The sequence below is a fragment of the Odocoileus virginianus genome, unplaced genomic scaffold (assembly GCF_023699985.2).
Source record: "Odocoileus virginianus isolate 20LAN1187 ecotype Illinois unplaced genomic scaffold, Ovbor_1.2 Unplaced_Scaffold_24, whole genome shotgun sequence".
Lineage (NCBI taxonomy): Eukaryota > Metazoa > Chordata > Mammalia > Artiodactyla > Cervidae > Odocoileus > Odocoileus virginianus.
Window position 1 is genome coordinate 364079 of NW_027224286.1, and position 23783 is coordinate 387861.

The 23783-nt window shown below is 41.3% G+C and overlaps 1 pseudogene; it reads left to right on the forward strand.

Annotated features, from left to right (window-relative positions):
- The first annotated feature begins 4487 nt into the window (after positions 1-4487).
- On the forward strand, positions 4488-21874 carry LOC110151998 (zinc finger protein 665-like; annotated as a pseudogene).
- Positions 21875-23783: the final 1909 nt, after the last annotated feature.

The window sequence follows — 23783 nt, forward strand, 5'->3', positions numbered from 1 at the left end:
ATCTTTGTTAATTCTTCACTGAGCTCAATCCAACTAAATCTCAAGGGCCTATAAAACATTCTGATGTCCCAATTTGCTGGCAGGTTTTCCCAGGAGGGCCAGCTCCTTGGTCTCTGTACTGAGTGCCGAGTGTCCTTGGATTTTCAGCTTGTGTGCAACTATGTTGTGATGCTCATGCTCTTGGTCTCTGCTGTTTAGTCCTCTTGTTCAACTATGCATGAAGAGGTAGAAAAATGGGGGAAAGTGAGGGGGAGCTTGTCTGCGTCTCCAGGAGGATTGTGGGAGCAAGAATAGGCCTCTGGATGAACCCAATGAATGGGGCTGTGTGTGTATATGTGTGTGTGTGAGAGAGAGAGATGTTCATACTTGTGGGATCACGGGGTGTGTGGAACTGTTGACAAAGATGGTCTCAATTCTACCTGGAGGACCTGGATGTGGGTTCATGGCCAATTGTGGGCTGCATGGAATGGTGGGCATGCCATAGTGTCTTAGCTCAGTTTCCCTGGGACACAGATGCTGTGACTGAGGTTTGCATGACTGGGTTTTGTTGGGAAACACGTGTTCACACCTCTGAAGGAAGGAAAGAAGTGGAATTGGGAAGAGGACTATTACCCTGCAGTATGTTGGAAGCAAGGCCTGAGCTGAGCCCACGGGGAGGTCTGGGTGCAGGAGGATGGGCACAATGGTCGCAGAGAAGGGGGGCGGGATCCAGGAGGTGTCTCACAGCATCCCCTCCACACAGTGGATTCTCTGGGGTCTTTAGGGAGGGCGAGAATCAGACTCATAGGTTAACTGTTGTTAAAATTCCGGAGATCCCTTTGTGGATTACCTATAGTTTTTCTGTTAGTTTGAGTTGCTAATGAGGAAGATTTCAGATGGAAGGTAGAAAAAGAGAAGTTGACATGTTCCTTGGAAGATGTTGAAGTTGCGGGATGTGTGCATCAGCATACACATCTGTCTTGTATTATTAGATTTTGGTGATGACAGTTTGGGGCTTCTGGGGTCACTGTGACTGATAAGATGTCTTGAGTCTGGTTGGTGTTTGGGCGTCTTCATGTGTATTATTCCATCATTAACACAGGAGTTGTTAAGGCTTGGAACCTTCTGGGGATTGCATAGCAGGATGGGTGGATTATTACTGCGTCTCTGGGGAGTGTGTTGGCCCAGATGCAGGTTTGGAAGTTTCTTTCAAGCTCAAAGGGTAATGGTTGGGTCTCAGCTCTGATGGCATGATGCAGTGAAGGATTGTTCTTAGAATCTGAGGGTTATCAGCTCCACAGCAACCTGTATTACAGAGGCTTATTCTGGAGATGATGCAGCTGCTATTTGTTGCTGCCAGCGCATTGGATTCCTCTGCTGTTCTCGCATCATCTTTACAGATCTTGGGCGTCTTCCATGTATGTGCACAATACAGTTAATGGTTAAAAATGGTTGATGGGAATGTAAATGGTACATGGAAAACAGTATGGAGTTACCCAAAGATTAAAAATAGAACATGCATAAGATCACGCAATCTCACTTCTAATTATATATCTAAGAAAAGCAAAATTTTAAAAAATGTTTATGTATTTGGCTTTGCCTCCGTCCTGCAGGATCTTTGGTTTCGGTGCACCAACTTTATAGTGTGGTGCTTGGGCTTAGTTGCTCCGCTGCCTGTGGGATCTTGGTTCCCCGACCAGCGATTGAACCCACACCCCCCACAGAGCTAGGCAGGTTCTTAACCACTGGACCACCAGGGAAGTCCTGTGCAAAAATCAGTATTTTGAAGGAGTAACCTGCACTCCTGTAACCCATACTGTATGATTCACAACAGCCATGTGTTGTAGAAACAACCTGAGTGTCTGTTCTTGGCCGAGTGGATAATGAAACCATGATGTGTGTTTGAGACAGCCTGGGTCCTGGGACCTTTTACTGCAGTTCTTGCACCTGGACGAACATCTTCTCGGGCAACAGACTACAAAGAAAGTGTAATTGAACAAAGAAACCATAGCCACATTCATGAGCGGACAGCAATTCTGAACAAAAGTAAAAGGGCCACAAACCAAGTGTTATTTCTGAGGCTCCAGAAGCAAAAGCAGGTCACTTCCTGTGATCCCTGCTCACAGCACCACCAGGGGGCCCAAGGCGGGGCAGATCACCTCAGCTTCCTTCCAGCCTTAACCAAAGGGATCATCTCACCCCCCTTTTTGGGAGGAGCAGGGGCACACACTTCTTTTTCTGTCTCTCCTTACTGCAGCAAGAGTCCCAATAAAACCTTTCTTGAAATTCCTCTCTGGTTTCATAACTATTTAAGAGCTCCAGGATCCAGGTTGAAAACATGTAAGTGTGTTAGTCACTCAGTCATGTCAGACTCTTTGTGACCCCAGGGACTGTAGCTCTGACAGGCTCCTCTGTCCGTGGAATTCTCTAGGCAAGAATACTGGAGTGGGTTGCCATTCCCTTCTCCAGGGGATCTTTCCAACCCAGGGATCAAATCTGGCTCTTCTGCATTGCTGGCAGATTCATTACCTTCTGAGCTCCCAGGAAAGTCCTCATTGGTAACCCAGGGAAATATACACACATATTTGTGTGTATGACATATTCAATTCAATTGCTTAGCCATGTCTGACTGTTTGCCAGCTCATGGACTGCAGCACGCCAGGCTTCCCTGTCCATCACCAACTCCCGGAACTTACTCAAACTCATGTCCATCACATTGGTGATGCCATCCAAGCATCCAACTTGAACATCTGGAAGTTCACAGATCACATACTGTTGAAGCCTGGCTTGGAGAACTTTTAGTATTGCTTTGTGAGCTTGTGAGCTGAGTGCAATTGTGTGGTAGTTTGAACATTCTTTGGCATTGCCTTTCTTTGAGATTGGAATGAAAACTGACTTTTTCCCGTCTGGCCACTGCTGAGTTTTCCAGATTTGCATATTGAGTGCAGCACTTCACAGCATCATCTTTTAGGATTTGAAATAGCTCAACTGGAATTCCATCACCTCCACTAGCTTTGTTTGTAGTGATGCTTCCTAAGGCCCACTTGACTTCACATTCCAGGATGTCTGGCTCTAGGTGAGTGATCACATCATCGTGATTATCTGGGTCATGAAGATCTTTTTTGTACAGTTCTTCTGTGTATTCTTGCCACCTCTTCTTAATATCTTCTGCTTCTGTTAGGTCCCTGCCATTTCTGTCCTTTTATTGTGCCCATCTTTGCATGAAATATTCCCTTGGTATCTCTATAATTTTCTTGAAGAGATCTCTAGTCTTTCCCATTCTGTTGTTTTCCTCTATTTCTTTGCATTGATCGCTGAGAAAGGGTTTCTTATCCCTTCCCATAAAGATGGAGATTTTTGCCAATTGGGACAGCTTGGATGAATATAGTGAATATTTTGCTAAGTGAATTAGGACAGACAGTCAAAGACTGATAATGTATGTGCTCGCTTAATATGTAGAATGTAAAAAAGTGAAAGTCACTAGTAGCAGACAGTGGGATGGTGGTTATCTGGGGCTGGGAGGTGGGTAGGTTGGGGAGATGTTGGTCGAGAGGTACAGACTTTGATTTGTAAAATGAATGCATCCTGCGGAAGTGTGTGCAGCTCGCTGAACGTAGTTAATCCTATTCTGTTACTGCATGCTGGGAATTTGTCAGGAGAGTACATCGTCAGTGTTGTCACCACACACAGAACATGGGAATTTGGAGGTGATGGATGTGTTGGTTCGTGGATTGTGATAAATATTTCACAGTGTACTGCACGCTGGGAATTTGTCAGGAGAGTACATCATCAGTGTTGTCACCACACACAGAACATGGGAATTTGGAGGTGATGGATATGTTGGTTCGTGGATTGTGATAAATATGTCACAGTGTACACGTGTCACGTGATCACATGGTGTATGGAATATGTACACATAACCCTTCTCGTTAGTCTCAGTAAAGCTGGAAAAGAAGAAAGTGGGAGGTGGCCTGACCTTAATCCTTCACTAGTGCTCAACGCAGGCTTCACATGAGATCATGAGGCATTTTGCCCGGGCATGTTTTGTACCCCTCCCCCATCAGACACGCTCCTCAGGTTCTCGTGTGTGGCCTCGCCCCAGGAGTGTGCACAGGCCGCAGATGATTCCTATCTGGATCCTGCATTGAGCACCAGGGCTCTTAGCCTCCACTTCTGAGACTGAGATCAGGCCCTGGGGAAGGGAAGGGCTCTCTGCTCTGAGTGGGACTGGACCAGGGTCTGCTGTGTGACCTGAAGGGGATCATGGGGTCAGCGGAGGTGCCCCCTGCTGCTCTTTGCATGAGGCCTCAGCAGGAGGGGAGTATGATCCGACAGAAAGTGTGGAAAAGTCCCGTGTTGGTCTCTGTGCAGGAGTTGACCATCCTGAGTCCCTCCGGAGACAGTGGGCACTGAGGACTGTCTGTTCTACACGGTGAGAGCTTCCCTGTGTGTTTGATTGGGGCTCAGGAACCCTAAGCATTAAACAGCATGTTTTCAACTTTCATGATAGAACTGTGAAGACTCATGGACGAAGAAGCCCAGAAGAGGAAAGAACAGGAGTCAGGCATGGCTCTTTCTCAGGTAAGGTCATATTCAGTCTGTCCTTCCTGAAATGCCCTTCTCTGGACTTGCTAATCGTGTCTGACTCTGGAGTGTCCTGTCTGACTCCTGTACATGCACACTCACCCAGGGCCTTCCCTCAGGGCCTGTCGTCTCCACTTAGATCCCATCTCCCCATGAGCCGGTGACCTGGCCCTTGTGAGGAGGCTCCCCTGGGCACCATCCTGGGCAGGGCTTCTCACCCACGGGTTGGAGACGGGGTCTCAGTGCTGTTGGGCAGCAGGGACTGTTTAGGGCCCACCTGGATGTGCTGTCTGCTCTCTGTCAACCAGGGTAAAGAAGCTGTACGTGGACCTCAGGTATTAACATGTACAGTACACAGTAAAATCTACCAGAGAGGCCAATGAGTGGAAATCAGTTCTGACTTTTTATAGTACATTTAAAACTAAATGAGCACCTCCTTGAAAACTTAAGTGTTTGGGAATGGAATGGAGCGTTCAGAAAGAGATGTCAGGGCTAGGGAGTGTTTCGTTACACCATCTAATTTAAACTGTAAAATCAGGCTTACTAATTTTTTTTCTTTCTTTTTTGACCACATGATGCAGCTTCCAGGGTCTTAGTTCTCTGCATAGGGATCAAACCTGAAACCCTGCAGTGGAAGTGAGGGATCTTAACCAGTGGACCATGAGGGAATTTTCCAACTTTACTAATCTTGATTCAGTATTTTCTTAATGGAATAAAATAATAAATTTTGGATTTTGTTAATAAGTACATACCTAAAATTAAGGATAAAAATCACATTATGATTTTTAAAATATATTTATTTCCTGTACTGTATCTTCATTGCTTCAGTGTCTTTTCCCTGGTTCTGGTGAGTGGTGGCCACTCTCTAGTTGCGGTGCACACGCTTCTCATTGCAGTGGCTTCTCTTGTCTTGCAGCACGAGGGCACTGTCTTCAGTAGTTTCACCTCCTGGGCTCTAGAGCTTTGGCTCAGGAATTGAGACTCACGGACTTAGTTGCCCCTCAGTATGTGGGATCTCAGGACAAGCAACAACCCACATCTCTTGCATTGCCCAGTGGATTCTTTACCACTTGTAGGGAGGCCCACATATTTTTAAATACAGGTATTTTATAAAGATTGGAAGAAATCTTCTGTATGTTATTTTCTGCTTGTATTACTTTTTGGTTTTTTTTTGAACTAGAATAAGATAATGTTGAGGACTTCCCTGGTGGTACAGTGGCTAAGAATGTGCCTGCCAATGTAGGGTGCACGGGTTCCATCCCAGGTCCGGGAAGATGCCTCAGAGCAATTAAGCCCATGGGCCACAACTACTGAGCCTGTGCTCTAGAGCCCGAGAGCCATAACTACGGAAGCCCACACTCTCTAGAGCCTGTGCTCCAAAACAAGAGAAGCCACTGCAGTGAGAAGCCTGGGCACTGCAGCTGCAACTAGAGAAAGCCCACTCACAACAATGAAGACCCAACATAAGCAAAATAACTTTGAAAAAGAAATAAGGTTGACAAAGGTACTGAATGAAGAAGTAAAATGAAAGAAGAGAATGGGAACCCACTCCAGTATTCTTGTCTGGAGAATTCCATGGATAGAGGAGCTGGTGGGCTGCTGTCAGCGGGGTTGCAAAGAGTCTGGCATGAGTAAGCAGGAAACACAACTTCCACACACAGCAGATTGAGCTCTGAAAAACAAATCTTAAGTGTCTAACTTTCTTCTTGCAGATTCTTCATTGACTTCCAGTAGCTTTTGGAATAAAGTCCTCAATCCATAGGTCTTGCATAAATTAGCCTCTACCTGGCATCACCCCATCTACATTCCCTGTGTCCCAGTCACACTGGCTGACTTTCTGTTCACTAAATATCTTCCTGCCTCAGAGCCGGCACTCAGGCTCTTCCCTCTGCTTGCAGCACTCTTCCATTTCCTACCTGGCCAATCCTAAGTGTTTCTTCCTCACAGAGACTTTGTCTGATTTCTCAGTGTAGGTTAAGACCCTCTGTTTAATCTTGTCTTAGCACCGGGCCTCTGTCAGAGTACTTATTTCAATAGTACATTAAAATTGTGGATGAAATTGGCTGTCTGGCTGATAAGAGTGTAAGCTACATCATGTTCATTGCTGTATTTCAAGTTAGAGGCGCACAGCTGACGCTGAATGAATTTTGATAGAATGAAAGAAAAAAAATAAAGACAACTCTTGTTTCAAGCAATTGTGTGTTTACACATGCATGCATGAATGCATGGATATGCAACTCCATGGTTTTATTATAAAAACATCATCTCATAAATAATGGTGTATGCTTTGTAGCAGTTTCAGTTGTATCTTAAGTGTATTTCATGGCGTTAAGTTTTTTCTGCATCATCACATGAATGATGTAAATTGTAGTAAGATTATTGACATTGTGTGGGTTCTGATGGGAGAGGGTATGACCCTGTATCGTGACCATTTATGCTCTTCTATTGTATTTCAGCTTCCTTGAACTTGTTTCAGGTATTCTCAGGGAACTCTCTGTGGATGCTCTTTCCTTCTCTGGTAGTTAACTGGTTGATTCTTTAGGTTCAGTTGTCTCTCCCAACCACCTGAGCTCAGGTGCTGTTGCCCCATTTCTTTACTATTTGATATGAACGATTTCTTAAGAGTGACAAAATTTACTCCCCAGTAAGGTGGACTCAGAGCTTTCTCTAATGTGCTGTTATGTTGGGGACGAGTTCATTTGTGTGACGTCTTGAGAGTAATGCTTAGTGAGTAGGACGTGCCGAAACACCTGTCATCAGTGTGACAAATGTGTGTTCTTTTAAAGTCACTGTGGACTTTATCGACTCTGAAGACAGCAGTCTTGCTGTAGCTCATCTAGATAGTGACACTATGTCGCTCCGTGTGTTGAATGTAACACTTCTGCATATACAACCCAGTGTTGGTAATTTTTGTATTTTTCATGTTTTGTCCACAGATATGACAAATTCATGTTGATTGCAGGAGATCATAATCTTAGGAAAAAAGAGGAAATTAGAAATTAGATTAGAGACCAACAGTTTGCTTCAAGCAGCTTTTAATGGATCTATCAGAATATTACTTCAACTGAATTGAGCTTTACCCCTCTCACCTCTTCTCATTTTGTGTGAAATGAAGAATCCTCCTCAGGGCCCGTTGGTGAAATGTGTTTTCATTTCAGGCACAGTTGACCTTCAAGGATGTGTTCATAGATTTCACTCCCGAGGAGTGGGAATGCCTGGACCCTGCCCAGAGGACCTTGTACAAGGACGTGATGGTGGAGACTCTCAGGAACCTGCTGTCTGTGGGTGAGGATCACTTCCCCCTGAAGTGGGGATCTGCCCTGGGGTACCTCTGCATGTTCCCTCTGTACCTTTTGAGATCCCCTGTTTTTCTTGACTAAGCTCAAAACCTTGTTGACTCACACATGTAAAGCTTCGTGATTGGCATCAGGAGTTTAAACTTGTCTTTCCTTCTGGTGACCTGCCAATGTGTGATACACAAGGAGTTTTTTCAGAACTTGAGCATTTATAAAGCTGATTTCAAACTTTGAAATATCCAGTTGCCTGTTTTCTAGCCCTGTGTTCTTGGTTCAGTAGTTCTTAGAGAGGAACTAGATACCTGCTGCATATTGTACTGTATGTTATACTGTTCCCTGTGCATTCAAAAGGAGGCAGATAGTAAATTCATTTGAGAAGTATTTTCCTGTTTCCTCTATTTTCCTATAGAGGTTTATAATGTCCTCACCCCTTGGCTGAAAAAAGAGCTGGATTCTACACCTGCCAATGCAGGAGACCCAGGTTCGATCGTTGGTCTGGGAAGATCCCACATGTCACAGAGCAGCTACACCTGTGTGCCTCAACTATGAGCCAGCACTCTAGAGCCTGGAAGCTGCAACTACTGAGCCCACATGGGACAACCACTGAAGCCCGTGCACCCAGGAGAAGCCGCAGCAAGTGAGGAGCACGAGCACTGCAACTGGAGCATAACCACTACTTGCTGAACTTGGAGAGAAACCAAGCAGCAACGAACACTCCCCCGATCCGAAAGAAATGAATTCACCAATGCATTAACAGTAACAGATACATTTATTTAAAAAAGGAGAGGTTGTACCCTGGAAGAAGCCACAGTATGTGGCATTACTTGTGAGTAGGAATTTCTGTTTCTGATCTGAACATTGTCTCCATTCTTGTGGCACAAGGAAGAAGACCCCTGGATTGTGGAGAATGAGGTGTTAATAGCAAAAATCCAGATAAGTAGGAAAGTATCAACGGTGTGATCACAGGTCAACTATCACAAGAACAGAGAAGAAGCTACACCATTCATGGGGTTTGGGAAACTCTCCAAGGGGGAGAGTTCTGTGAGAAAACAGATGTTTAATGTTTGTGAATCTCACAGATTTTTCTTCTCCCTAACTGACTTCTCTGTTCTTCGATATGTGAAATGTACAGCACCCTCCAGTGGTACTGTAGCAGCCACAGAAATGAAGGCAAGGTCCTTTTTTTTGGCCTGTACTGGGTTTTTTTGCTGTGCGGACTTTTGTCTGTTTGAGATGACTGAGGGCTACTCTCTAGTTGCGGGGAGCACGGTTTCTCATTGTGGTGGTTTCTTTAGTTGTGAAGCACAGGCCCTGGGCACATGGGCATGAGTAGTTTTCCCATACAAGCTCATTATCTGTAGTTCATCAACTTATTCTCTGTGACATGTGAGATCTTCTCAGAACAAGAATTGAAGCCATGTCTCCCGCATTACTAAGCAGATTCTTAACATGGAGCCACCAGGGTGTTAGGGAAATTAAATAAATAGTCTTGTTTAGGCTTCAAGACAAAGCAGTGCACTCCTCTGACCTTGCTTTTAACCTATATGAAAACTGCCCTGAGTGTGAATGTCCTGACTGTCTCCTGTGAGTGCAAGGCTTGCAGCATCGTAGATAAGATAGGGCACAAATCTTGAGATTGTTCAGCCTTTGCAGGGACCCTTGCCAACCAAGCCCCAGGCTTAGCACCATCCAAGTTGGCTCCTGGATCCTGCTCTCTGCCTACCATGAGATAAAGGTAACTTAAAACTGTCTAAAGAGAAGTTCCATCTGGAAGAAGAATTATGTGATTTGTGAGGATGATTATCCACATTACAATGTCACGTTATATTTTGGCTGATCAAATCTTCACTTTTTAAGTCGACTCTCTTTAGCCGGCCCACAGCTCCAATAGTGTCCCCCATTGCCCTTTCTTTCTCCATTCTCTGTCCTGTTGTGGCCTTTCACCCCTCCCAACCCCTCCTTCTCCCTCTCCATAAGCTAGTCCCCTTCTAATGGCCCCTGTTTCTCAGAGGGGCAGGGAGCCCAGGTTTCCCCACTCTAGCAAGTTTGTTTACCTCTTTAGATTCTTCTGACCAAAGACCCCCATCTCCCTGGAGGGATGTCCAAGATTGTTATCAGTCCTTCTGGCCCTGTTATCACAGTCAATTTGAGCACTGTTTTATTTGTATTTTAGCCATAAAGATATGACTATAGAAAGGAAAGATAACTTGTTTGATACAGGATGGCCATGATATTGTTTAGACTCCAGAGAAAACTGGTTAAGATGAATTTGTTTTTTTCTTTGAAAGTGCAATATTGGTTCTTTTTACATGTGGAATTAAAAACGGCAAGCTTGTTAAAAAGACCTGCCAAATAAAAAGCTTCAAGTTAACCTTTGCCAGGGCTTCCCAGATGACTCTAGTGGTAAAGAACCTGCCAGCCCTAGGGAGAGACACAGGAGATGTGGATTTGTTCCCTGAGTAGGGAAGATACCCTGGAGGAGTGAATGGCAACCTACTCCAGTATTCTTCCCTGGAGAGTCCCATCATGGATAGAGGAGTCTGGTGGGCTAGAGTCCATGGTGTTGCAGGGAGTTGGACAGGACTGAAGTGACCTTGCATAGCATGCAACCTTTGCTATTCCTTGAAATACGTAACCCATTTTTCCAGAGATTTCAGTCTTGGGCAAATTAGAATTTTAAACCACGGTGCGGGTGCTGGGAAGAAAAGGGTGAAAGAGACATTTTAAATCTCAAGCAGGAAAGTATCGAGAGCTCTCATGTCTGTTGATCTGCATTTATGTTTGTCTCAGTGTGTGTCTTTGTTTTTGGATAATATTGCTGAGGTTAATTTGTAAATGAGCTCTAATTCAATTGTTTGTTAAAAAAGAAAAAAAGTAAGCACTTACAAATCAAACAATAAATCTAAATACAAGAGAAATTAACCTAAATGAATTTCAGGTTCACGTGAACTGGACAATATTCAATATTAAATATCTAGTGTTAATGTTTGTTTGCTAATCTAATTAAGACATGTCTTGAGTCTTCAACATTGTCTAATACTTTTATTGTACCTAGGTTTAATGTTAAGTAAGTTTGTGAACAGTTAAAGTAACTTGAGTGAAGAAACTTTTAAAAAGGAAAGAATGCAAATGCAGTTGGAGCTTTCAGATAAACTCTGTTAGGAATGATTATACTTCAGAAATGTCTTTGTAAAATAGTCTGTCCAGATCTGAATAACCTGAATTTATAGGGTTGTGATAAACTAAATGATGAAAGTTTGTTGAATATCTAGGTCATTTCCAAAGAAAATAAGATTCTGAATCACACATTACTGAAAACTCATTTCCTCCTACAGACACACTAAAGAGATTTTGGACTCTTAACGAATATGTTTGGTGCCACCCTGGGATGTTCTCTATAAGAAAGCAAATATTCTTAGAGATTGTCACTGGTATTTATGTTCACCAGTCTACAAAATGCTAATATGATGGACAGCTCATGGTTGCTTAAGGAAAGTAAGATGTGTGTTTTTAGTAAGAAAGGTATGAGAAATGTGGGCCGATCACCTTGCTTTGTCCCCCCTGGTTAGTTTGTCTCAGGACCCTCTCCTTCGCTACACAGGCACACCCTGGATCTTGAAGTAAAGGCTTCTCAGAGGAGCAAAACTCATTATGGCCTGGAATGATCCTCTGACTTTTAACTCCAAGGAGCCTTTCTGCACTTGTGTACTGTCTCCTTATCAGACAGGGTTTTTCCTTTCTTTGTCCTTGCCATGATTATTCCCTTGAATTAAGAGACAAACTGGCTGTTTACCCTGTTTTTGTTGGCTGTAAATTCCTCAACCTGAGCCCACCTATCTCTTATCTCAGGGCATGCAAAGAGGAGGGTAGCTGACTGTAGATGTCCAACCTGCAGCCCATCCAACTCCTACCTCAAAATTACATTTTATTATGGAAAATGGAAAGTACTTCTGACTTACAGATGGCTGTTTCTAAATGAACAAAGTGATGTTTTTAAAAAGAGAGAGGTTCATGGAAAGTGGACTCCAAGAAAAGAGGTCCCAAAAGTCAAGGTCTTTTTATGTTCTGCAACAATCTGCCATTTGACTCCTGTCAATTTTGTTGCTTGACTTTGGGTAGCATGTGATAAGGTGTTTCAGAGGGATTTATTTCCCCTTGTTCGCCTACTGTGGTAATTCCTGCTGTTAGGTGGCATAGACCGTTGCATGTTTTATAGAAAAAAATCAGAAGTTACTTTTCTTTTTTTGTTGTTGTTGTGCCACATGGCAGTCTGGTTCTTAGTTCCCCATTCATGGAAGGATTCTGTGCCCTCTACAGTGGAAGCACATGGTCCTAACTACTGGACCACAAGGAGTTTGCCTCAAGGGTTTACTTTTGCTTCAAAGATATATTTACTTCCTGTCATGCTTATTGTGACAAATCTCTTTTGTCTACATTACATCGTGTGTGTTGTTACTTTACATTTCCTTCCCAAGAGAGTTGTCTCTGACTCTAGTTCACAAAGTTTTCCAATCACATTCCTTTATCTTCATAACAATACATTAAAAATTTGTTTACAGTTTATTTGTTTTTATCTGCACCTGGTCTTTGTTGCTTCAGGGGCTTTTCTCTACTTGCAGCAAGCAAGAGCTATGCTCTACTTACAGTGCATGAACTTCTCATTCTAGTGGATTCTCTTGTTGCAATGCATGATCTCTGTGTGTTTTTGCTCAGTAGTTGTGCCTCCCCAGTTCTAGAGCACAGAATCATCACCTGTGGCCTGCAGGCTTAATTGTTCTCAGGCATGTGGGAATTTCCCGGATCAGGGATCAAACCTGTGTGCCCTGCACTTGCAGATGGATTCTTTACCTCTGAGCCAGAAGGGAAGCCCCAAAGTTTGTTCCTTTGCATATATCTTGGAACCAATGAACTGGGTGAGTTTAGGTTACTGTGTAGATAGGGAGTTGATGTATTGAATGATTATTGTCTGAGTAGAGAATGTTTCACTTATTTTTTGCTTTTTAAAAATGACGGTCTTACTACATAATGATCAAAGGATCAATCCAAGAAGAAGATATAACAATTATAAATATATATGCACCCAACATAGGAGCACCGCAATATGTAAGGCAAATGCTAACGAGTGTGAAAGAGGAAATTAATAGTAACACAATAATAGTAGGAGACTTTAATACCCCACTCACAACTATGGATAGATCAACTAAACAGAAAATGAACAGGGAAACACAAACTTTAAAGGACACAATGGACCAGCTAGACCTAATTGACATCTATAGGACGTTTCACCCCAAAACAATCAACTTCACCTTTTTCTCAAGTGCACACGGAACCTTCTCCAGAATAGATCACATCCTGGGCCATAAATCTAGTCTTGGTAATTTCAAAAAAACTGAAATCATTCCAGTCATCTTTTCTGACCACAGTGCAGTAAGATTAGATCTCAATTACAGGAAAAAAATTATTAAAAATTCAAACATATGGAGGCTAAACAACATGCTTCTGAATAACCAACAAATCATAGAAGAAATCAAAATATGCATAGAAATGAATGAAAATGAAAACACAACAACCCAAAACCTATGGGACACTGTAAAAGCAGTGCTAAGGGGAAAATTCATAGCATTACAGGCCTACCTCAAGAAACAAGAAAAAAGTCAAATAAATAACCTAACTCTACACCTAAAGCAACTAGAGAAGGAAGAAATGAAGAACCCCAGGGTTAGTAGAAGGAAAGAAATCTTAAAAATTAGGGCAGAAATAAATGCAAAAGAAACTAAAGAGACCATAGCAAAAATCAACAAAGCTAAAAGCTGGTTTTTTGAAAAAATAAACAAAATTGACAAACCATTAGCAAGACTCATTAAGAAACAAAGGGAGAAGAACCAAATTAACAAAATTAGAAGTGAAAATGGAGAGATCACAGCAGACAACACTGAAATACAAAGGATCATAAGAGACTACTACCAGCAGCTCTATGCCAATAAAATGGACAACTTGGAAGAAATGGACAAGTTCTTAGAGAAGTATAACTTTCCAAAACTGAACCAGGAGGAAATAGAAGATCTTAACAAACTCATCACAAGCAAGGAAATCAAAACTGTAATCAGAAATCTTCCAGCAAACAAAAGCCCAGGACCAGATGGCTTCACAGCTGAATTCTACCAAAAATTTAGAGAAGAGCTAACACCTATCTTACTCAAACTCTTCCAGAAAATTGCAGAAGAAGCTAAACTTCCAAACTCATTCTATGAGGCCACCATCACCCTAATTCCAAAACCAGACAAAGATGCCACAAAAAAGGAAAACTACAGGCCAGTATCACTGATGAACATAGATGCAAATATCCTTAACAAAATTCTAGCAAGTAGAAGCCAACAACATATTAAAAAAAATCATACACCATGGCCAAGTGGGCTTTATCCCAGGAATGCAAGGATTCTTTAATATCTGCAAATCAATCAATGTAATACACCACATTAACAAATTGAAAGATAAAAGCCATATGATTATCTCAATAGATGCAGAAAAAGCCTTTGACAAGATTCAACATCCATTTATGATTAAAACTCTCCAGAAAGCAGGCATAGAAGGAACATACCTCAACATAATAAAAGCTATATATGACAAACCCACAGCAAGCATCACCCTCAATGGTGAAAAATTGAAAGCGTTTCCCCTGAAATCAGGAACAAGACAAGGGTGCCCACTCTCACCACTCCTATTCAACATAGTTTTGGAAGTGTTGGCCACAGCAATCAGGGCAGAAAAAGAAGTTAAAAGGAATCCAGATAGGAAAAGAAGAAGTGAAACTCTCTCTGTTTGCAGATGACATGATCCTCTACATAGAAAACCCTAAAGACTCTACCAGAAAATTACTAGAGCTAATCAACGAATACAGTAAAGTTGCAGGATATAAAATTAACACACAGAAATCTCTTGCATTCCTATACACTAACAATGAGAAAACAGAGAAATTAAGGAAACAATACCATTCACCATTGCAACAAAAAGAATAAAATACTTAGGAGTATATCTACCTAAAGAAACAAAAGACCTATACATAGAAAACTATAAAACACTGATGAAAGAAATCAAAGAGGACACAAACAGATGGAGAAATATACCGCGTTCATGGATTGGAAGAATCAATATTGTCAAAATGGCTATACTACCCAAAGCAATCTATAGATTCAATGCAATCCCTATCAAACTACCAATGGTATTTTTCACAGAACTAGAACAAATAATTTCACAATTTGTATGGAAATACAAAAAACCTCGAATAGCCAAAGTAACCTTGAGAAAGAAGAATGGAACTGGAGGAATCAACCTGCCTGACTTCAGACTATACTACAAAGCCACAGTCATCAAGACAGTATGGTACTGGCACAAAGACAAATATAGATCAATGGAACAGAATAGAAAGCCCAGAGATGAATCCACGAACCTATGGTCACCTTATCTTTGACAAAGGAGGCAAGGATATACAATGGAAAAAAGACAACCTCTTTAACAAGTGGTGCTGGGAAAACTGGTCAACCACCTGTAAAAGAATGAAACTAGAACACTTTCTAACACCATACACAAAAATAAACTCAAAATGGATTAAAGATCTAAATATAAGACCAGAAACTATAAAACTCCTAGAGGAGAACATAGGTAAAACACTCTCCGACATAAATCACAGCAGGATCCTCTATGACCCACATCCCAGAATTTTAGAAACAAAAGCAAAAATAAACAAATGGGACCTAATGAAACTTAAAAGCGTTTGCACAACAAAGGAAACTATAAACAAGGTGAAAAGACAGCCCTCAGATTGGGAGAAAATAAAAAATAATAGCAAACGAAGCAACAGACAAAGGATTAATCTCAAAAATATACAAGCAACTCCTGAAGCTTCATTCCAGAAAAATAAATGACCCAATCAAAAAATGGGCCAAAGAACTAAACAGACATTTCTCCAAGGAAGACATACAGATGGCAAAAAAAACACATGAAAAGATGCTCAACATCACTCATTATCAGAGAAATGCAAATCAAAACCACAATGAGGTACCATTACACGCCAGTCAGGATGGCTGCTATCCAAAAGTCTACAAGCAATAAATGCTGGAGAGGGTGTGGAGAAAAGGGAACCCTCTTACACTGTTGGTGGGAATGCAAGTTAGTACAGCCACTATGGAAAACAGTGTGGAGATTTCTTAAAAAGCTAGAAATAGAACTGCCATATGACCCAGCAATACCACTTCTAGGCATACACACTGAGGAAACCAGATCTGAAAGAGACACTTGCACCCCAGTGTTCATCGCAGCACTGTTTATAATAGCCAGGACATGGAAGCAACCCAGATGCCCATCAGCAGACGAATGGATGAGGAAGCTGTGGGACATATACACCATGGAATATTACTACAGCCATTAAAAAGAATTCATTTGAATCAGTTCTAATGAGATGGATGAAACTGGAGCCCATTATACAGAGCGAAGTAAGCCAGAAAGATAAAGACCATTACAATATACTAACACATATATATGGAATTTAGAAAGATGGTAACGATAACCCTATATGCAAAACAGAAAAAGAGACTCAGAACAGACAGAAATAGACAGACAGAAATAGAACAGACTTGTGGACTCTGGGAGAAGGCAAGGCTGGGATGTTTCAAGAGAACAGCATCGAAACGTGTATATTATCTAGGGTGAAACAGATCACCAGCCCAGGTTGGGTGCATGAGACAAGTGCTTGGGCCTGGTGCACTGGGAAGACCCAGAGGGATGGGGTGGAGAGGGAGGTGGGAGGGGGGACTGGGATGGGGAGTACATGTAAATCCATGGCTAATTCATTTCAATGTATGACAAAAACCACTGCAACGTTGTAAACAACTAATAAAAATAAATGGAAAAAATAAATAAATAAAGTTAAATTCTAAAAAAAAAAATAAAAATGACGGTCTTTTTGTATTACACAATATGACTGACATGAACCACTTGTTAATATCATAAAATGCTTATATGTCTATCTACTGATAGAAGTCTAAGAGATATTTTAAAAAGTGTTTATTGTTTTATTTTGTAAATTATTTTAGGGAATTCCTTGATAGTCCAGTGGATAGTATTGAGTTAGTTTCACTGCAGCAAGCCTGGATTTAATCCATGGTCAGAGAACCAACATCTCATAAGCCACGTGGTCCAGCAATAAAAATACATATATATATAGTTTACAGAATTCTTTATTTTCTCAATGCAGTATTTGTTGAACAGTTTCTAACTGCCATTTTTTTTTTTACATTATTCATTAGAATGCTTCTTTTGCATTGTTTACCATTCCAGTGTATTGCCTCTTTGATGCTTGTTTGCTCAGTTGCTCAGTCCTGTCTGACTCTTTGTGATCGCATGGACTGTAGCCCACCAAGCTTTCCTATCCATGGAAGTTTTTTCAGGCAAGAATAGTGCACTGGGTTGTGATTTCCTGCTCCAGGGGATCTTTCCGACCCAGGGATTGTATCCCCCTGTGCCGCGTCTTCTGCATTGCCAGGCAGTTTCTTTACCACTGAGTCACCTCTCTAGTCCTGTATGTTCTTCACCATTTAAACATGTATAAGGATGCATAAAGTGTGTACAGTATACCATTAGTTTCTCCTCAATTATGAGAGAGCAGTGTGTTTAGGACACAGTAGGATGAGCTTTGAGGTCATGGTGGGAAAATACGTTTTCTTTGCAAACTGACATGAGTTTGCATAAAATGAATGTTTTCTGATTGTGTTTGAAACTACACTACCCTAAAATTAATTTGAATTGCATATGATCACTCCTTTTAAAGAGTTCTATTCCTTTAGTGTTCTATAGTTTTAAGATCATCATTGTGAAGATTCATAATTTTCTTCAGGATGGATATGACTCATGGTATAATGTCATGTGTTTGACAAGAAATAATTTATTTATGAATTGTTACTAATAGAATACCTGTGGTTCTTTATGTCTTGTAGATATGTCTCATATACATATGATCAAGAAATTACAGGCAAAAGGAAACAGTGGTAAAGGGGAAATTTTTCAAAGAGTGATGTTTGGAAGAACTGAAAGCCTTGAAATCAAAGATTTTCACCTCAGGGAGATCCAGGAAAATATACATGACTTTGATTGTCTGTGGACAGATGATGAAAGAAATGACAAAGGAATGTCTATATCCCATAACAAAAACCTCACTGATGGAAGACATCATCCTAGTAGAAGTGATGTAGGAAATAGACCTTTTGAAAGGCACAGAGCAAGCTTTCAGGATGAATTGCAGATGGTACAATCTGAAGGGATAATTTTTGAATGTAGTCAAGTTGTGACAAATGTCAGGGCCACAGGTTTATCACCTCAGAGAACTGGTAATGTCTGCAAAGGCTTTTCTCATAAACATGAGAATGCTGTTATGCATCCTTCAGAACTGTTACCAGACCATGAAACACAAAAGAAAAGACCTTACAAATGTACTGAGTGTGACATAACCTTTCTTCAGGACTCAGAACTCACTAGACATCAAAGAATCCATACAGGAGGAAAACCATATAAATGTGACGTGTGTGGCAAGGCTTTTAATCAAACTAGAAAACTTGCAATTCATTGGAGAATTCATACTGGAGAGAAACCACATAAATGTGATGTATGTGGCAAGGCCTTTAATGAAGGTGCAAAATTTGTAATACATTGGAGATATCATATGAGAAAGAAACCATATAAATGTGATGTATGTGGCAAGGCCTTTAGTCAAACTGCAAACCTTGCCGTTCATCAGAGAATTCATACTGGAGAGAAGCCATACAAATGCAATGTATGTGACAAGGCATTTAGTCATACTGGAAATCTTACTGTTCATCAGAGAATTCATACTGGAGAGAAACCATATAAATGTGATGTATGTGGCAAAGGCCTTTAGTCAAACTTCAAGCCTTGCAGTTCATCAGAGAATTCATACTGGAGAGAAGCCATACAAATGCAATGTATGTGACAAGGCATTTAGTCATACTGGAAACCTTACTGTTCATCAGAGAGTTCATACTGGAGTGAAACCATATAAATGTGATGTATGTGGCAAGGCCTTTAATGAAGCTGCAAAGCTTGCAGTTCATCGGAGATTCCATACGGGAGAGAAACCATATAAATGTGATATATGTGGCAGAGCCTTTAGTCAAACTGCAAACCTTGCAGTTCATCGGAGAATTCATACTGGAGAGAAACCATATAAATGTGATGTATGTGGCCTATGCTTTATTCACAATTCACAACTTGAAATTCATCAGAGAACTCATACAGGAGAGAAACCATATAAATGTGATGTATGTGGCAAAGGCTTTAGTAAAACTTCAAGCCTTGCAGTTCATCGGAGAATTCATACTGGAGAGAAACCATATAAATGTCATGTATGTGGCAAGGCCTTTAGTTCAAATTCAAGCCTTGCAGTTCATCGGAGAATTCATACTGGAGAGAAACCATATAAATGTGATGTGTGTGGCAAGGCGTTTAGTCGTACTGGACACCTTGCTGTTCATCAGAGAGTTCATACTGGAGAGAAACCATATAATTGTGGTATATGTGGCAAGGCTTTCAGTGTAAGTTCAAGCCTTGCTGTTCATCAGAGAATTCATACTGGAGAGAAACCATATAAATGTGATGTATGTGGCAAGGCCTTTAATCAAATTGCAGGCCTTGCAGTTCATCAGAGAATTCATACTGGAGAGAAACCATATAAATGTGATGTATGTGGCAAGGCCTTTAATCAAACTACAAGACTTGCACTTCATCAGAGAGTTCATACTGGAGAGAAGCCATACAAATGCAATGTATGTAACAAAGCGTTTAAGCATACTGCAAACCTGACTGTTCATTGGAGAATTCATACTGGAGAGAAACCAAATAAATGTGATGTATGTGGGAAGACCTTTAGTCAAACTGCAAACCTTGCAGTTCATCAGAGAATTCATACTGGAGAGAAGCCATATAAATGTGATATATGTGGCAAGGCCTTCAGAATAAGTTCAAATGTTGCTGTTCATCGAGAGTTCATACTGGAGAGAAACCATATAAATGTGATGTGTGTGGCAAGGCGTTTACTCGTACTGGAAACCTTGCTGTTCATCAGAGAGTTCATACTGGAGAGAAACCATAAAATGTGATGTGTGTGGCAAGGCGTTTAGTCGTACTGGAAACCTTGCTGTTCATCAGAGAGTTCATACTGGAGAGAAACCATGTATTGTGGTATATGTGGCAAGGCTTTCAGTGTAAGTTCAAGCCTTGGTGTTCATCAGAGTTCATACTGGAGAGAAACCATATAAATGTGATGTATGTGGCAAGGCGTTTGTTTGTACTGGAAACCTTGGTATTCATCAGAGAGTTCATACTGGAGAGAAACCATATAAATGAGGTATATGTGGCAGGGCTTTCAGTGTGAATGCAAACTTTGCAGTCCATCAGAGAATTCATACTGGAGAGAACCTTAGAAATATAAAAATTGTGACAAACCATTTAGGATCAGTCATCCATAACTCATCATCAGGCAGTTCAAATAGGAGAGAAACCATATAAATATGATGTATATGGCTGGTGCTTTACTTGAAATGACGAACTTAGAAACCATCAGAGAATTCATACTAGAGAGAAACATTAGAAATGTGACAGTTGTGAGAAACATTTTAGTGCAAATGTGTGAGTGTGACAAAGCCTTTAGTCAGTGTTCAGGCCTTATAATTCAGAGAATTCATACTGTATAGAAAACATACAAGTGAAATGAATGTGGCAGAGTTTCTAGTGCATGTTCAGCATGAACTGCCCATTAGGCAGTTCATACAGGAGAGAAACCACATAAATGTTATTTATGTGGCAAACCCTTCAGTCACAAGGAATGATGTTGCAGATCATCTGAGAATCCATACTGCAGTGAAAACTTACACATGTAGAGAATGCAGTAAAATATATCAACTTTTTGACCCTCAGAAAATTCAACCTGGAGGAAAACTACACAAATGTGTTAGGTGTGGGAAAGCTTTGATTCTGTGTTCAGGCCTAACTCACCATCAGTTAATTTTTTTTTTTTTTAAACAATATTGTGATGGTTTTTGCTGTACATCAACTTGAATAGGCCATAGGTGTACATATGTCCCCTCCCTCCTGAACCCACCTCTCTTGCCACCGTATCCCTCCAGATTGTCCCAGAGCACATGCTTGTACATCAGACTCCCTCTGCCCCTTTTACATAAGGTAATACATGTTTCAGTGCTAATCTGTTAAATCCTGCCATCCTGTTTCTTTTGTTTTTTTCAGTAGGTTTTCCTTAGCGTTGCTTTTTCTACCCACTTGTTATGACCAAGATTTAATGTTTAATTTACATTTATTTCCCGCCTTACACTAACAAATACATAAGTCAGTGGGTTATTTTGAGACTTTTGTAACATTAAAATGCACGTAGACAATGACAGGGAACATAGTAGGTGCTCTGTAAATATAAAGAAAGACAGTTTCTTTAGGACTTGAGTTTTGTCAGGTAATACACAAAGAAATATTTATAAATAGTGCCAAGTTGATAATTTTGATGAAAATAAATTCTAGTGTCTTCTTAAAGACTTTATATTTTACAGTGTGCTTTGTTGTCCACAACTGACAGATCTTTCCAAAGCAGATAACAAAGAAATGAGAGAAAATATATTACAATTTTTCAACAAGAAGTAAATTGCCTAATTACCATCTAGTGATCATATAGTAATTTGTCATTCCATTACATTGAAGTGTTGACTTAAGTATTATATATTATGATGTAAACAAGTTCTTTCTCATATAAGTATTTGAAGTTTTGTCATCATAAGCATGGAACAGAAACTTTTATAAAGAAGAATGCATTTCTCATTAAAAGTTTTTTTCTCTCTTTAATAATGTTTAAAATTTATTTTTGGCTCTGCTAAGTCTTCATTGTGCTGGCTTCTTTGTCTTTTTGCAGCAATCGGGCTGTGAATTCTCCACAGAAACTTGGCTGGGGTATGGTTGGAGACTGGCATTTTGATGCTTCTTTTGGTCAGTCCAGAGGATTCAGTGTCTTTTTGTTTGTTTGGCTGTGCTGAGCCTCTTTTTTCTTTTCCTGCCTGTGTGCTTTCTCTAGCTGCAGCAAGAAGTGACTTTCTAGTTATTTGTGTGTAGGCTTCTCATTGCTGGGGCTGCTGTTGTTGCAGAGCTCAGGCTTCAGAGCACAGGTTCAGTACTTAGGTTGCACAGGCTTAGTTGCTGTGAGGCATGTGGTATCCTCACAGACCAAGGATCAAACCCGGGTCCTATGCATTGGCAGGTAGATTATTTACCACTGGACCACCAGGGAAATTCTACTCAGTGTCTTTTAATAGGAGGACTCCAAGTACAGTTTGGTTCAGTCGCTCAGTTATGTCTGACTCTTTGTGACCCCATGGACTGTCTTTTAACTCAGTGTATGTTAATACACTGCCAAACAAAATTGGGGTCATCAACCAATAACTGGGAGATCTGAAAACCAGGAGTATACCCCCAATTTTATGGTCTTGCTGAAGAGGTGGATGGACCCAAGAGACCCTTCCTGAAATCCCAAGGCTAGAATGTCCAAAGCACAGTATGGTGCCTGCTTTTCTCAATCCTGCATTCCCCTCAGGGTGCACTTTCGCTGGGCCACTGCAGTGACTAATAAGCTTGATCCTTGAAGAAGTGGAATGTCAAGACATTTTTCTCCTTAGAAGTGTTAGTATGAAGTAGCCCTTTCTAAGAGTTGTGTGTTTCACATTCTAGCTTGTCATCACTACACAAAGCCAGTTCTTGTTTACTTAAACTGCTTAAATTCTAATTACAGGAATATTCCTGGGTTCAACTAGCACCCCACATCCAGCCCCACCCCAGCAGCACCCCACATCAACCCCCACCCAACCCCAACCTGGCCACCAGACCAGGTTTCAGTTCCCGGGGCTCTGAATCACTTCAGCCTCATCAGCAGGACTCCAAGTACAGTTTGGTTCAGTCGCTCAGTCATGACCGACTCTTTGTGACCCCATGGACTGCAGCACACCAGGCCTCCCTGCCCATCACCAACTCCCAGAGTTTACTCAAACTCATTGTGTCGGTGATGCTATCCAACGATTTCATCCTCTGTCGTCGGACATGGCAGTACTCCAAATGTTAAGCCAAACCCTTTTTTTCCGTTGTGATTATCCCACAGAATTTTAAGGTTTTATTAAAAGTGTTACAATTAGTTTAAGTAATGAGCAATCAATGGTGCCGCACAAGACGTGAGAGACCCTCAAGTACTCCTTAACCCTGACAAGATACCTCTGGAACCAAAGGGAGGAACAGGCTGGTAGGTGTACGCTCGCTCAGCCCCGCTCCGCCCCAGACGTCCAGACGCAGGCGGGTGTCCTAGGCTCTTCCGACCGTCGTTGTCCCTTTCTCCTGGAACCTACCGCTTGGGAATCTCTGGTGTCTCCCCTCGAAGGACGTGGGTTTACATTAATTCCTGAGGCCAAGACTTGGTAGGTGCGGTCGCCCCAGGAACAGTGAGGTACTGTGTTTTGCTTTTTAGTCTTGTTAAGCTCCGTCCATAGGATCCCCTCTATATCTGTGTTCAAGGGTCACTTTGGACCTTCCTAATCCCCCAGCCGTTCCTCCCCAAGTGAATTCAATTGTTACCCTGAGAGTCCCGTGGTCTAATTTCCTTACAGAGTAAAATCCTGAGGTAACATATATCTTGCACAAAATGTATAGTAATTTATAGGGGGAAAGTCATTATAATTGAGACATGGCACTTAATAATTTTGTAAATATACCAAAACACTTGTTCAGGAACTAGCTTAGAATTTCATCTTTGCAACTGGTGGTGGAGCTGGAGTTCTTTCTCGAGTGTTGATCCTGCTGCTAAGTCACTTCAGTTGTGTC